General features: G+C 48.3%; 1 protein-coding gene across 2 annotated transcripts in view; it reads left to right on the top strand.

The window, feature by feature from the left end:
• Positions 1–12,910, top strand: part of USP54 (ubiquitin specific peptidase 54) — a 1,809,222-nt gene that overhangs the window by 1,068,178 nt on the left and 728,134 nt on the right. The window lies entirely within an intron of this gene.

Genomic DNA, 12,910 nt, shown 5'->3' with positions numbered 1-12,910 from the left:
TGATCTCTAAAAGCCCGATGGGCCTTCAAAAACTGCTGGATCGGTTCTGTCAGTTTTGTAAGTCCAGAGGCTTATGTATAAACACAACTAAAACTAAGCTAATGGCTTTGGCCCCTTCTAAGCGCTTTAGAAATGTCATCAAGCTGTATGACTCCCCTTTAGAACTAGTCGAAGCTTTTGACTATTTGGGCGTACTGGTCAACAATTTGATGAAATGGAACTCTCACTTGAAAAAGATGCTACTTAATCATAAACGTGTGTCGGGGGCAATAGCAAGACACCAGCACCTCTCCCATAGCCGACCTGTTGCCCCTGCCATCAAGGTATATGAGGGGAAAGCCTGGCCCTCATCTCTGTACGGGGCGGTACTGTGGGGTTCGAGAACATCGCAGAGTTAGCGAGATCAGAAAACAAGTTTTACAGGGACCTGGTCTCGCTTTCCCTATTGACTCCTCTGGTCCCTTTCCGTCACGATTTTGGAAAACTCTCAATTAGAGATATAGCAAGGCTGTGCCCTCTCTTAATCTGGGTACGCCTCAGAAGGACCCCCGAACTGTGTAACTATGCATCCGGCTTGTCCGATTTGCTTCGCATAGACAAAGGCCGCAAGATACCCTGGGTTTCAAAATTGAGGTTTTGGTGGGGGACATTGGGCTAGCAGATGCTTGGGAAGGCCAGACTCCGCCACCCAAGCAAGTAGTTAAGAAGGCCTATTGGGAGTGGGTGTCCAACGAAGCAACACGAAATCTGAAACATGGTTCCCTGACGGAGAAGTTTCTAGACTCCAAGCCCTCCCCCATATTGGAACCTTTTCTAGACTTCATTGAATCCCCTAGAGATAGGGCATTGTATCTGAAGCTGAGGTTTGGCACACTACCCCTGAATGCTTTCACTGTGGGGTGGAAACCCTTGGGAGAGATGGCAGGAGGGTGCCCTGGCTGTGCTTTCCCCACAGAAACCATCCCCCATTTCCTCTTTGCCTGTCCAGCGTATGGCCAGGCGAGACGGAGATGGTTGAAACCTGTGTGCTCTAATTTGGGGACTAGGCACCATAGGGAGGCACTGCACATTCTTACAACAGACACCTCTGTTCCCAGTGTAGTCTGTGGGATAGTAAAATATTTGCGATGCGCCTGGCTAATCAGATCCAAGCTCCTACGGGCGTACCAGTTGTAGACTACAGAGCTCTAGTAATGCCCTTTGTTTTGCTATGGTCTCCTTCGCAGTGATAATGTTTTAAAACTCATGCTTCTAACTGGCTTTTTAACTGTTTTTTAAACATTGTTTTTTAAATTCTATTTTTGTACTGTATGTATGACAATGTGATATTTTTCTCTCTTTTAATGGAAAAAAGAATGTATTTTTGTCTTCTAAATTGATGTATGAATTGTGTACACTTTTATGATGCATTCTATTGACTAAAGTCATACAACAAAAACAACATATAACTGCAAGGTCAGGGAATATGTTTGGAGTCTGTGACAAACAAAGCTGCAGCTGAGGATTCAAATTCTGCAATTATGGAAAATATAATGCTGATGGACGAGCCCAGAAAGCCTATACAAGAATTACCAAAGCTGGGAATAATGTTTTGGAATATTGCAGGATTATCCTATAAAAAGGTAGACCAACACTGGCTACAGGTTATAATAGAATATCCTATAGTTTGTTTTCAGGAAAACTGGACGGTTGTTGAAACACACATGCTAGGCTATCGGACCCTTCATACTCCGGCAGTTTCTAGTGAATATGGGCGCAATAAGGGGGGACTATGTGTGGCTCACCGGTTAGAGGCGGCAGACCCAGAAGCAGAGGTCGGCCCAGGACCAGGGTTCAATTCCCGATGCGGCAGGGTACGGAACCAATGTCAGGGGGCTCGATAAATCTCACCTCGGTGCCTCTCTAACCATGGTTCCCACGCTGCAACTCTGGGCAATAGCTTGCTTAATCTGCACAACGGCCCCCTCGCTGCCGGGGATGCCTGGCTTCACCTTGGGGATGCCCAAAAGCCAGGACTGGGTCCCCAGCGGTACACAGCGCCAAGAAACCCCAGGGTGAACGTCCGCTCTACAAATTCATACTAACTAACTAACTAACCTACATCTCAAATGTCCTAGGCTTAAAGAAAATAAAATACGAGTGTAAGGTGGAACACTATCAGCTTATAGAACTTCACCTAAGCACTGGCTGCTGTGTGGTGTTGATTCATTTCTATAATAATATCCCACGGAATAAGATGCTGTGTGTTCTAGCGTGTCTACAGCGGGAATTAAGTGACAAAATGGAAATGCTAAAAGGGAAAGTGTATTTTATCTGGGGTGGGGATTTTAACTGTACCCTATGTCAATTTCATCAAAGTAGCATCTGTGGCATGGGTGAAACTAAAGGTGAAATAATACCTCACTTCACGCATACACCACTAGGGGGAAAACTAAATGAAATTGCTTTACAACTTGACCTAGGGTATTTTAATGATATGTGCACTCCCAGGATGGAATTTGAGCCCACTTACAATGGGAGAGGCTGCAATTCAATTACTGATTTTGCACTGATGTCCAGAAAACTTAGTGGTTAGGCATCTATGTTTCAGACACATAGCATTTTATATAGCGACCATTACCCCATAAGTATCCACCTAAAAACTGTAGCTGGGGTACCTGATGAATGTAAAATAGGGGAAAAATATCGCCTAGACCTGACACTTGCTAGCATAAATGGATACTCGTTAAAATGGAGTAAGGTTGAACCCCAGCCTTTCCTAGCCCAACTCATCAAAGAACAAGATACGGATTTTAACACTTGCCTAGCGCAGGACAAGGAGAGTGCAGACATAATAGAAGCCTTTGTGAACATATCAAGCCAAATTAGACAGTTGCTTTTTGTGGCCCGTAAACGGAAAGATCACAATCAATCAATCAATCAGAGACATTTATAGAGCGCACTACTTACCCGGAGGTTCTCAAGGCGCTTGGGGTGGGGGGGGGGGGGGTGCTGCTACTGCTCGAACAGCCAGGTCTTGAGCTTCTTCCTGAAGGAGAGGTGGTCTTGGGTCAGGCGCAGGTCGGTCGGGAGGGAGTTCCAGGTCTTGGCGGCCAGGTAGGAGAAGGACCTTCCTCCAGTTGTCGTTCTTCGGATGCGGGGGACGGCGGCGAGGGCGTGACTGGCTGATCGGAGGTGGCGTTTGGGAGCGTAGAAGTTGATGCGGTTGTTGAGGTAGCTTGGGCCTTGATCGTGTAGTGCTTTGTGTGCGTGGGTGAGTAGACGGAAGGTGATTCTTTTGTTGACGGGGAGCCAATGCAGGTCTCTCAGATGTCCGGAGATGTGGCTGTGTCGTGGGATGTCGAGGATGAGTCTGGCTGAGGTGTTCTGGATCCGCTGGAGTCTCTTCTGGAGCTTGGTTGTGGTTCCGGCGTAGAGGGTGTTGCCGTAGTCCAGTCGGCTGGTGACGAGGGCCTGGGTGACCGTCTTCCTGGTCTCGGTGGGGATCCACCGGAAGATCTTCCGTAGCATGCGCAGGATGTTGAAGCACGACGAGGAGACGGCGTTGACTTGTCTGGTCATGGAGAGGGAGGAGTCCAGGATGAAGCCCAGGTTGCGTGTGTGGTCTGTCGGTTTGGGTGCGGTGCCCAGGGCGGGGGGCCACCAGGAGTCGTCCCAGGCGGAGGGCGAGGAGCCCAGGATGAGGACTTCCGTCTTGTCTGAGTTTAGTTTCAGGCGGCTGGTCGTCATCCACTCGGCTACGTCTTTCATCCCTTCGTGAAGGCTGGCTCTGGCGGCGGCGGGGTCGTTGGTCAGGGAGAGGATCAGCTGGGTGTCGTCAGCGTAGGAGATGATGTTGAGGTTGTGTTGGCGTGCGATGGCCGCGAGGGGGCTCATGTAGACGTTGAAGAGGGTGGGGCTCAGCGAGGATCCTTGAGGGACGCCGCAGATGACTTCGGTGGCCTCTGACTTGTTCGGTGGTAGACGGACTCTCTGTGTTCTTCCGTCGAGGAAGGAGATGATCCATTCCAGTGCCTTCTCCTGGATTCCGACGTTGCTGAGGCGCTGCACTAGGGTGCGGTGGCAGACCGCGTCGAATGGCGCGGAGAGGTCTAGGAGGATGAGGGCCGCTGTTTCTCCGTTGTCCATCAGGGCTCGGATGTCATCGGTGGCAGCGATGAGGGCGGTCTCGGTGCTGTGGCTGGCTCGGAAGCCAGACTGTGAGGGGTCGAGGGATCCATTCGTCTCGAGGAAGGCGGCCAGCTGTTTGTTGACGGTCTTCTCGATGACGTAGGCTGGAAACGGGAGGAGCGAGATGGGGCGGTAATTCTTGAGTTCGGTGGGGTCCGCTGTTGGTTTCTTTAGTAGAGCGCTGAGTTCGGCGTGCTTCCAGCTCTCCGGGAAGGTGGCGGTGGCGAAGGAGGTGTTGATGATGTCCCGCAGGTGGGGTGCGATGACAGCGTCGGCCTTGTTGAAGACGTGGTGAGGGCAGGGGTCGGTTGGAGATCCAGAGTGGATGGAGTTCATCATGCGGATGGTGTCTTCGGTGCTGATCAGAGTCCAGGTGCGGAGGGTGGTGGTGGGGGGCGGTGGTTCGGTCGTGGCGTGCGTCGGTTGAGTGCTGAAGCTGTTGTGTATGTCCGCTATCTTGTTGTGGAAGTAGGAGGCGAGGGAGTTTCAGAGGTCTTGCGATGGGGTGATGTCGTTGTTTCCGGCGTTGGGGTTGGAGAGCTCTTTCACGATGTTGAAGAGTTGCTTGCAGTTGTGTGCGTTGTTGTCCAGCCGGTCCTTGAATGCAGTTTTCTTGGTGGCGCGGATCAGTTGGTGGTGCTTCCGGGTGGCAAGCTTGAGGGTGGTCATGTTTTACGGTGTTGGTTCCCTTCTCCAGGCTTTCTCAAGGGCTCAGCAGTTCTTCTTGGAGCTCTTGAGTTCGTCGATGAACCATGGGGCCTTCTTGCTGCCGGGTCTGCTGGGCGGGGTCCTCAGTGGGGCGAGTTCGTCCGCGCAGTTGCTGATCCACTTCGTGAGGTTGTCGGCGGCCTGGCTGGGGTTCGCTGAGCTGGCGGGAGGGTGCTGGCTCAAGGAAGCGGCGAGCTGGTCGGCTGTGAACAGGAGAAAGAAAAGATGGTTAGATAAGGGATGTAGCAATGCCCATAAAAATCTAAAAAGAGTCTTGAAAACCAAGCCAAAAGTCATGGAAGAAATTAAGCAGGCCAGACTGGCAAAAAGACGGGCTCAAAAGAAGAGAAAACTGGAACTAAGAGAAGAAGCATGGCAGAATTTACGCAAGGCCAGTGAAAACAAAGACAATACAGGGTTTTGGCATATAGTCAAGGCAACTTTCCTATCTAGGCACAACACCAACATAATCGATGTGGCAATAGAAGAGGAAAGGTGGGTGCAATATTTTAGTGGTCTTTATAATGACAGCCAATGCAATGAAGATATCGTAAATATGGTAGAGATGGAAGGTGAGGCAATAGGTGAATCACGGCCTGTGACATTTGACGGGAGAATGCAAGAAAATTTCTTCCCATTAAAAATGTCCTTGACCTTGGATGAAGTGATAAAAGCCATTGAAGATAGTGCGGCAGGTAATGCCCCTGGCCCAGATGGCACACCAGTGGATATTTACAAATATAATATTGAGCTATGGGCCCCGCTTTTAACAAATGTACTTATGAAGTGTATGCACCATGGGTTCATTGCTACTTGGTCGGACTCTATAAATATCCCAATTTTTAAAAAAAGGTGATCGAAATGACCCGCTATGTTACCGACCCATCTCTCGGCTATATTCCCTTCTAAAAGTGTCTGGAAGGGTAATCCCGAATAAGCTACAAACTTGGGCTGATGAATGGGGAGTGCTAACTAAGCTACAATATGGCTTCCGAGCAGGCCTAGGAACAGTTGAACATGGCCTGAATTTGAGTTTGATTGTTGACAAATATACAGTAGCAAAAAGTGGTAATATATTTTTAACATTCGTTGACCTCAGTTCAGCTTTTGATTGTGTAATACATGATAAACTGCAGGCCCTTTTAACGGACATTGGTGTTGATGATAGCATGTTGCTGTTTTTAAAAGAGTTATATAGGGATGCTGGTGCAAGAGTTAAGTATGGGAAAGAGGGGGAGTGTACCAGAAGATTTAATGTAAGTAAAGGAGTGAGGCAAGGGTGCGTTCTTGCCCCATTTCTTTTTACCCTCTATATAAATAGTGTGGGAAAATATCTGGCTGAGCACCCATATGATTACACAGTAATTGATGGTTGTCCCATACCTATCTTATTATATGCGGACAACGCAGTTTTAATGTCTAGGACACAAAATGGCCTACAAAGAACACTTACAAAGTTTGTAGAATACATGCAGGATAGGGGTCTTAGGGTAAACATTAAAAAAACTTTCAGCATGACATGTGGGAAGGCGTCTTTTAAAAAGAAATGCAGGGTTTTTCTTAACAAACAAAAAATAGAGTGCGTTAACAGTTTCTCATACCTGGGAATAGTTTTTGCGAGTACAGGTAGATGGGGGAGTGCAATACGGTCTAGAAAGCAAATGATGCTGAGAGCAATTGGGGGGGTAACTCGTTTTGCTGGTAAACTGGGCAATAAGCCAATCCCTGATCTGATAGCCATTTATAAAGCTAAATGCATCTCCACAGCAGTATATGGTGCCGGCATCTGGGGCGTGGCGGGTGCGAAGAGCATACTGCAATGTGAGAATGCCTTTTTAAAATATCTATTGGCAATACCTAGTTCTACAGCCAATTATATTTGCCACCTTGAGCTGGGTCTGTCCCATATAGAGGATATTATAAGGACTTATCCTCTTTTATTGTGGCATAAGCTCTGGGTGACAGATGAGGCGATATTTAATCGTACTGTCATCATGGATTGTACGAAAATGGATAGGGCAGTACGTATCCCATGGCTAAGTCACATAAGGGCTGTGGCCAGTGAGATTGGACACCCCGAATACTTTGATGACCCCAAAACCCTAAAATCAATCTCCAGGAAACAACTAAAAAAGGAATATATGACATACCAGGAAGACAAAAGATGGTCTACAGAGAGAGGGAAACAGTCTGTTATGGCAAACTATTTGCTGCAAATAGGCCTGGGTATCCAGCTCTACCTTTTCCAACTGAGGGGAAGCTTTGACCGTATGCTGGTAACCCGGTTTCGACTGGGTATAATATTCAGACTAGTTAGCTTCCCTGAGATTAATGACTGGTCCCGCGATTTAATCCCCTGTCCCTGTGATGACGTTTCAAAACAATCAACTATTCATGTCACCTTTTTTTGTAAATTTTATACTAATCTGAGGAGAAGACTTTTAATTCCATTTTAAAAATACATTGGATTAAGACAGTGCAATAATGCCCTTATGTACCTACAACGTATGGATAGTGAGATATGTATTAGCGTGATGGTGTCTTACTTGAAAAATGTAATAAGATCTAGAAATACATTGCAGGAAAATTGCCACTTGAATAAACTAAGGTGACATAATATAAACTGTGGACACTGTTAATAGCAATGAAATTGTATAAACCAAAGGGGATAATTGTTATAGGCTCAGATTAATTGACAACATTATATTGCGACATATAATGTTTTTTATTAATATTTATTAATATCAATATTTGTTTTTAATGTCAATCTGTGAATTTTGATGAAATAGATGTAGTTGTGTTTGCTCTGCAAATGTATAATTGCTTTTATTGTGCTTTTATGGTTTTTCACCACAAAAAATCGTATAAAGCTATATTTGATTTGATTTGAGAGTGGGAGTGTTATCCAACGGTTCACATTTTCTGTAATACGGGTTAGTGCTACCCCATAGTTGAGCCTCATGAGCTCCTCCTTATTCCTAGTAATGCCAATTCCCAGGTAGCGCAGCTCGTCCTTGCACCATTCCAACAGATAGTCTAAAGGAAAGCGCACAACGGAGTCCTTCAATGGGAATAGGCAGGACTTCCCCCAATTTATCTGGATTCCCGAAAGGTGTCCGAATACAATGAATTCCTGAAGGAGTGGATTCAAGTTGTCTGGGGGTCTCTCACATATAAAGTAATATCATCCACATACATGGAAATCAATATTTGTCTCATGTTGCACCTTAAGGCCATGTCATTGTGATGCTGTCTCAGCCTTGCCGCCAATGGTTCCGTTGCCAAGGCAAACAATAAGGGGGACAGGGGGCATCCCTGACGGGTACCCCGAGTAATCGAAAAGCTTTGGGACATATGCCCATTAATGAGCACCTTGGCCCCTGGTAGGTGATACAGCAGCCGTATCCAAGATAAAAATAGTGGTGTGAAGCCCATCCGGAGCATAATCCCAAAGGTATAATTCCACTCAATAGAATCGAAGGCCTTAGTGGCATCAAGTAAGATTGCTGCCAAGGGCAATTCTGGGGAGACATTATTCAAAATCGTAAAAAGAGTCGCAGGTTATGGGAAGTGGCCCTCCCTGGGACAAACCCGGACTGGTCTGGTAGAATCAAGTGCTCTAACAACAAACTCAGCTGATTAGCAATGAGTTTTGCCAAAATCTTAGCATCACAATTGAGACGAGAAAGCGGTCGGTAAGACCCGCACAAGTGAGGTGGCTTATTGGCCTTCAAAAGGGAAATAATGAGAGCTTCCCTCATAGATGGAGGGAGGGATCCCACCTCCAAAGACTCCTCGTATACCTCACGTAGAATTGGAGCCATCAGATCTATTTACGTTTTGTAAAATTCTATCGGAATGCCATCCAAGCCGGTGGCCTTCCCAAACTGCATGCTCATGATGGCATCTCGAACCTCGTCTAGTTCAAATGGAGCACACAGAAATTCTCGGTGTACATCGCTCAGCCAGCCCAGAGTAACATCCCCAAGGTAGGCGTCAAGGTCTCGATCCTAACTCCCGGTGGTGGTATATAGAGTGGCGTAGTGACAGGTGAAGTCCTTGAGTATGTTTGCAGTGTCCCAACAACCCGTTCCATCTGGTCTCTCCAGTTCTATCACGTAGTTGGAGTAGCGTGGCTGTCTAACCATGTCCGCTAATGCTTTGCCCGGTCGCTCTCCCTCCCTGTACCTGCGAGCTATCCAGTGTTTGCCCCTGAAACGTGTTTCCCTGTGCGCTTACTCCATGTATTCCTTCAGTTTCGCCCTAAATTCTCGCTGTGTATCCCCATCTGGTTTGAGCGATAATGTTGCCTCTAGTGCCCGTAGTTCCCCCTCCAATCTGCAAAGTGTGTTAGTGATACTCTTCAACACACCCGCCCCCTTGAACATGCAAACCTCCCCTAAGTGTGACCTTAAATGCCTCCCAGATGGTCTCAACGCTCCGCACCGTGCCCTTATTTCGTTCAAAAAAATCCTGAATCTCTTCACGTAGTTCTTCTTGGAAAAACGCATTTAAAAACATACATGCGTTAAACCGCCAAGCCCCACGCGGGGGACCGAAATCCACTCAGGAGAGCGTGAGTTTAACGGGTGCGTGGTCGGAGTATGTCCTAGCTAGATGTTTCACTGTACAAACTGCCAGCCCCAGTCCTCTGGAAATGAGACAATAATCTAGTTGTGCCCAGGATGCAGCGTGCAGCGTGAAATGTGTCCCTTCGCGCTGTTGGGGATGGACGTGCCTCCACACATCTAGCAGATGGTTATCTACAATAATATCCTGTAATATGATGCTTGCCTTAGTGCGATGGTGTGGAACAGGGTGCGACCTATCCAGACCAGGAGCGTAAGTAACATTAAAGTCTCCACCCCATATGATGTGATTCGAGCCTATTTCTCTTATCGCCTCCCATAAAGAGGTAAAGAAATCTGGAGCATCCACATTTAGTCCATAACAGCACACCAAAGTCACTGATTCTAACCCCACTCACCCCCAAGCTAGGCAATACATCCCCTGCTCACCGCTGGATGTTCCAGCAAGATGAAAGGGTACTTGTCTCCTAACTAATATGGCAGTTCCTCTAGCATAGTTTGAATATGAGGAGAAATCTCTGTGTGCTGCCCATCTGGATGCAAACATAGAGGCTCTCTGGGGCGTAGAGTGGTTCTCTTGTAACAACGCTATACGTGTCTGGTGTCTATCTAAGTAAGCTAGAACTTGTCTCTTCTTTCGTTGGTCCCCCAGCCCCCTGACGTTCCCTGTGACAATATTCAGTTATGTCTTCTCAGTATTAGTCATATGTATACACTGTGAAATGGACAAGCCATATCCTTGTAGCGTTTTGTCCCTGAAACCATATGCAAACAATGTCAAGTGCCGTGTTGCCAACTGTACCAACTACCTGTGCAGTAACTGTATAGTCTGTAAGCTCGATATCTAAGACGTCAATTCCCCCTACATTACCACACTCCCATTCAACTCCCTCTCCCACCCTTTCCCCCACTGAAGCATCCCCATCGTGCGAGCATTATACGAACACCCACCCCACCCCCATCCCTCCCCCAACAAGAAAAACATCATAGTCCCCACAAACCATATGCGGCAGACCGACTCGGGGTAACCCTGCGCCCACAGAGCGATCAGCAGCCGAAGCCGCAGCTCTATCGGTCACAGGGTGCCCAGCGAGCAGTTATTTGGCACATCAAGGTACATCGTTCTATGGAAACCTATATCTGCTACTAGAGCTACACCCCAATAAGCAGAGCACATATCTCAACTATGACAATTTGTTACCAGGTCCGCGACGGGCAAGGGATCCATCACTGGGGATCGGCTTCCACTTCCGCCAAAGGGGACCGCCGGGAGTCCTCTGCGGCAGCACCAGCTCTGTTCACTTTTTTCAGTTGTTTGAGGAAGTCCTCCACCTGCTGCGGCTTTGTGAAGAACCTTTGCTTGCCTTGGTGCGTGACTCGCAACCGTGCCGGGTATAGGAGTGCATAGTTAATCTGGGCTTTTCGCAACTTACTCTTGACATCTATAAATTTCCGCCGCTCTTCTTGGACCACAGGCGTGAAGTCAGGATAGATGGAAAAGGAATTACCATCATACGACAAGGTTTGTTTACTTCACGCTGCTCTCAGTGCTACATCTCGGTCTCTGTAATTGAGGAGTCTTGCTACTATGGGCCTCGGGGTGTCTCCAGGCTTGGGCCTGGGACCCAGTGATCTTTATAAATTGGGTGGAAAAGGCTTCCGAGCCAATCGCCGTTAGGAGCATTTTCTCCACATAATCTTCCATTCATCCGGTGTTGGTCATTTCCGGTATACTTAAAATGTGAATGTTGTTGTGTCGACTACGTGCTTCTAAGTCCTCGTTCTTTGCCGCGATGGCCCTCAACAAGTTATCCATGCAAACAAACTGCGACGTATGACGAGCGGTTGTGTCTTCCGAGTCCGAGATGCGCCTTTCAGTTTCCTTGATCCTCTCGTCATGCCCATCTAGTTTGTGAGCAATGGTGTCCATCCGTGACGACATCCTGTCTACCTTATCTACTATGGTGGCAAACCCCTGCCGAACTTCACGGAAGATGTCCTGCACATCAGTGGTCCAGTCAGTAGCGGCTTCCTGGGCTCCGCTTTTCCCAGCCTGTTCGTGATCTTCCTGCCCAGATCGGTTGGCTCTCCTAACGGTATCAAAGTTAAATTTCGGCTGCCTTGTGTCTGGCTTGCCCATTTTGTTGTTAGTTCCATAAGTACTGATTCTTACTGGGATCTGCAGGTCGATCACCGTGTCAGCAGGGGCGATGGAGCCGTGAAACGGCGGTAATTTGCGGACTCTCAATAGTAATACACAAATATCTCACCCAGAGATGTCACAACTAGGCTCCCCGAACCAGGGCTATGGCGCCTTCTTTTTGGTCCCTTGCTGTAGTCTCCTCAGCGTCTCAGGGCAACGCAGAAGCACTGACAAGGTTCCGGTAGTTTTGCGCTTCCTACGCACTCCCAGGCATAATGTTCCTCCTCACATATGGGGCAGATTGTCTAGGGCCCTAGTTTCCTCAATCGCGTAGTGTGGCTGTTAAATTATGGCCTGGCACCACCTTATAGGGCCGCTTCTTCTGTGCACACCTCGGATTTCCCCCTCGCCGCCGTGATCACCGCTATTTGAGCATTGCTCCTCGTGCCCGGGCATGCCCTGGCCCTGTGCCAACACGGAGTGTCTCGACCCCTGGATGTATCTGCCGCAGTTAGTTATCCAGACCCAGGGCAGAGCCAACACTTCACCCGGCAATCCGCAGATCCAGTCCGCCGATAAAATATACTTTGCAGGGGGAGCCTGGGTACACTGGAACCACCGCGCCGTACTATAGCACCGCAAGTTCTTCCACACCGCTGCCGGGCGTCAGGGGTCGTTATGCTGCACCCGCCTGAGCAGTCCCCAACACTCACCACCACTGTGCAGAGTCTCGCCGCCACGCCTCCCACAATATTGCCGCTACAGAATCCGTGCCTCCGTCAAGAAGCCCTGCCGTTGGTGATTGCATCGCAGTGGGGGCTCGGGATCTCTCCACCGCCGCCTCCTGAGGAATCGGCTCACGCGGCTTAGTCGCCGCATGTGCAGCCACGGGCTGGAGTAGTCGCGGAGGCCGGCGTCCGATTGCCTACAGCTCGGTTATCTGGGCCGATCTTCAGCAGTGCCTCGCAGGGGCAGGAGCCGATCTATTTCCACGATTTTTGCAGTGCAGCTACAGGCAAAGCAGCTCTATCGGTCGACCGCAATAAATACCACCAATGAGGCCAGTAAATAGGATATTTGCATGATTATGTTCGCTGGGCGGCAAGAGCCTCACTCACCTGCGACCATTTGCAAGTGCGCCACCTAGCGCCCCCCTTTCTTAGCAATATTATTGATAGCAGCCTGTCTCAAATGCATGTCATAGTGGTGGTAAATATATATTTTTTTAACTACCTGGTTTATTTGAACAATTACTTTGCACTGGTTATTAAGATCTTTTTAAATGTGTAAAACTAGGATT

The sequence above is a fragment of the Lissotriton vulgaris genome, chromosome 5, assembly GCF_964263255.1.
Source record: "Lissotriton vulgaris chromosome 5, aLisVul1.2, whole genome shotgun sequence".
Classification (NCBI taxonomy): Eukaryota; Metazoa; Chordata; class Amphibia; order Caudata; family Salamandridae; genus Lissotriton; species Lissotriton vulgaris.
The sequence above is the reverse complement of the archived record's forward strand: the minus strand, read 5'-3'. Positions and strand labels throughout refer to the sequence as shown.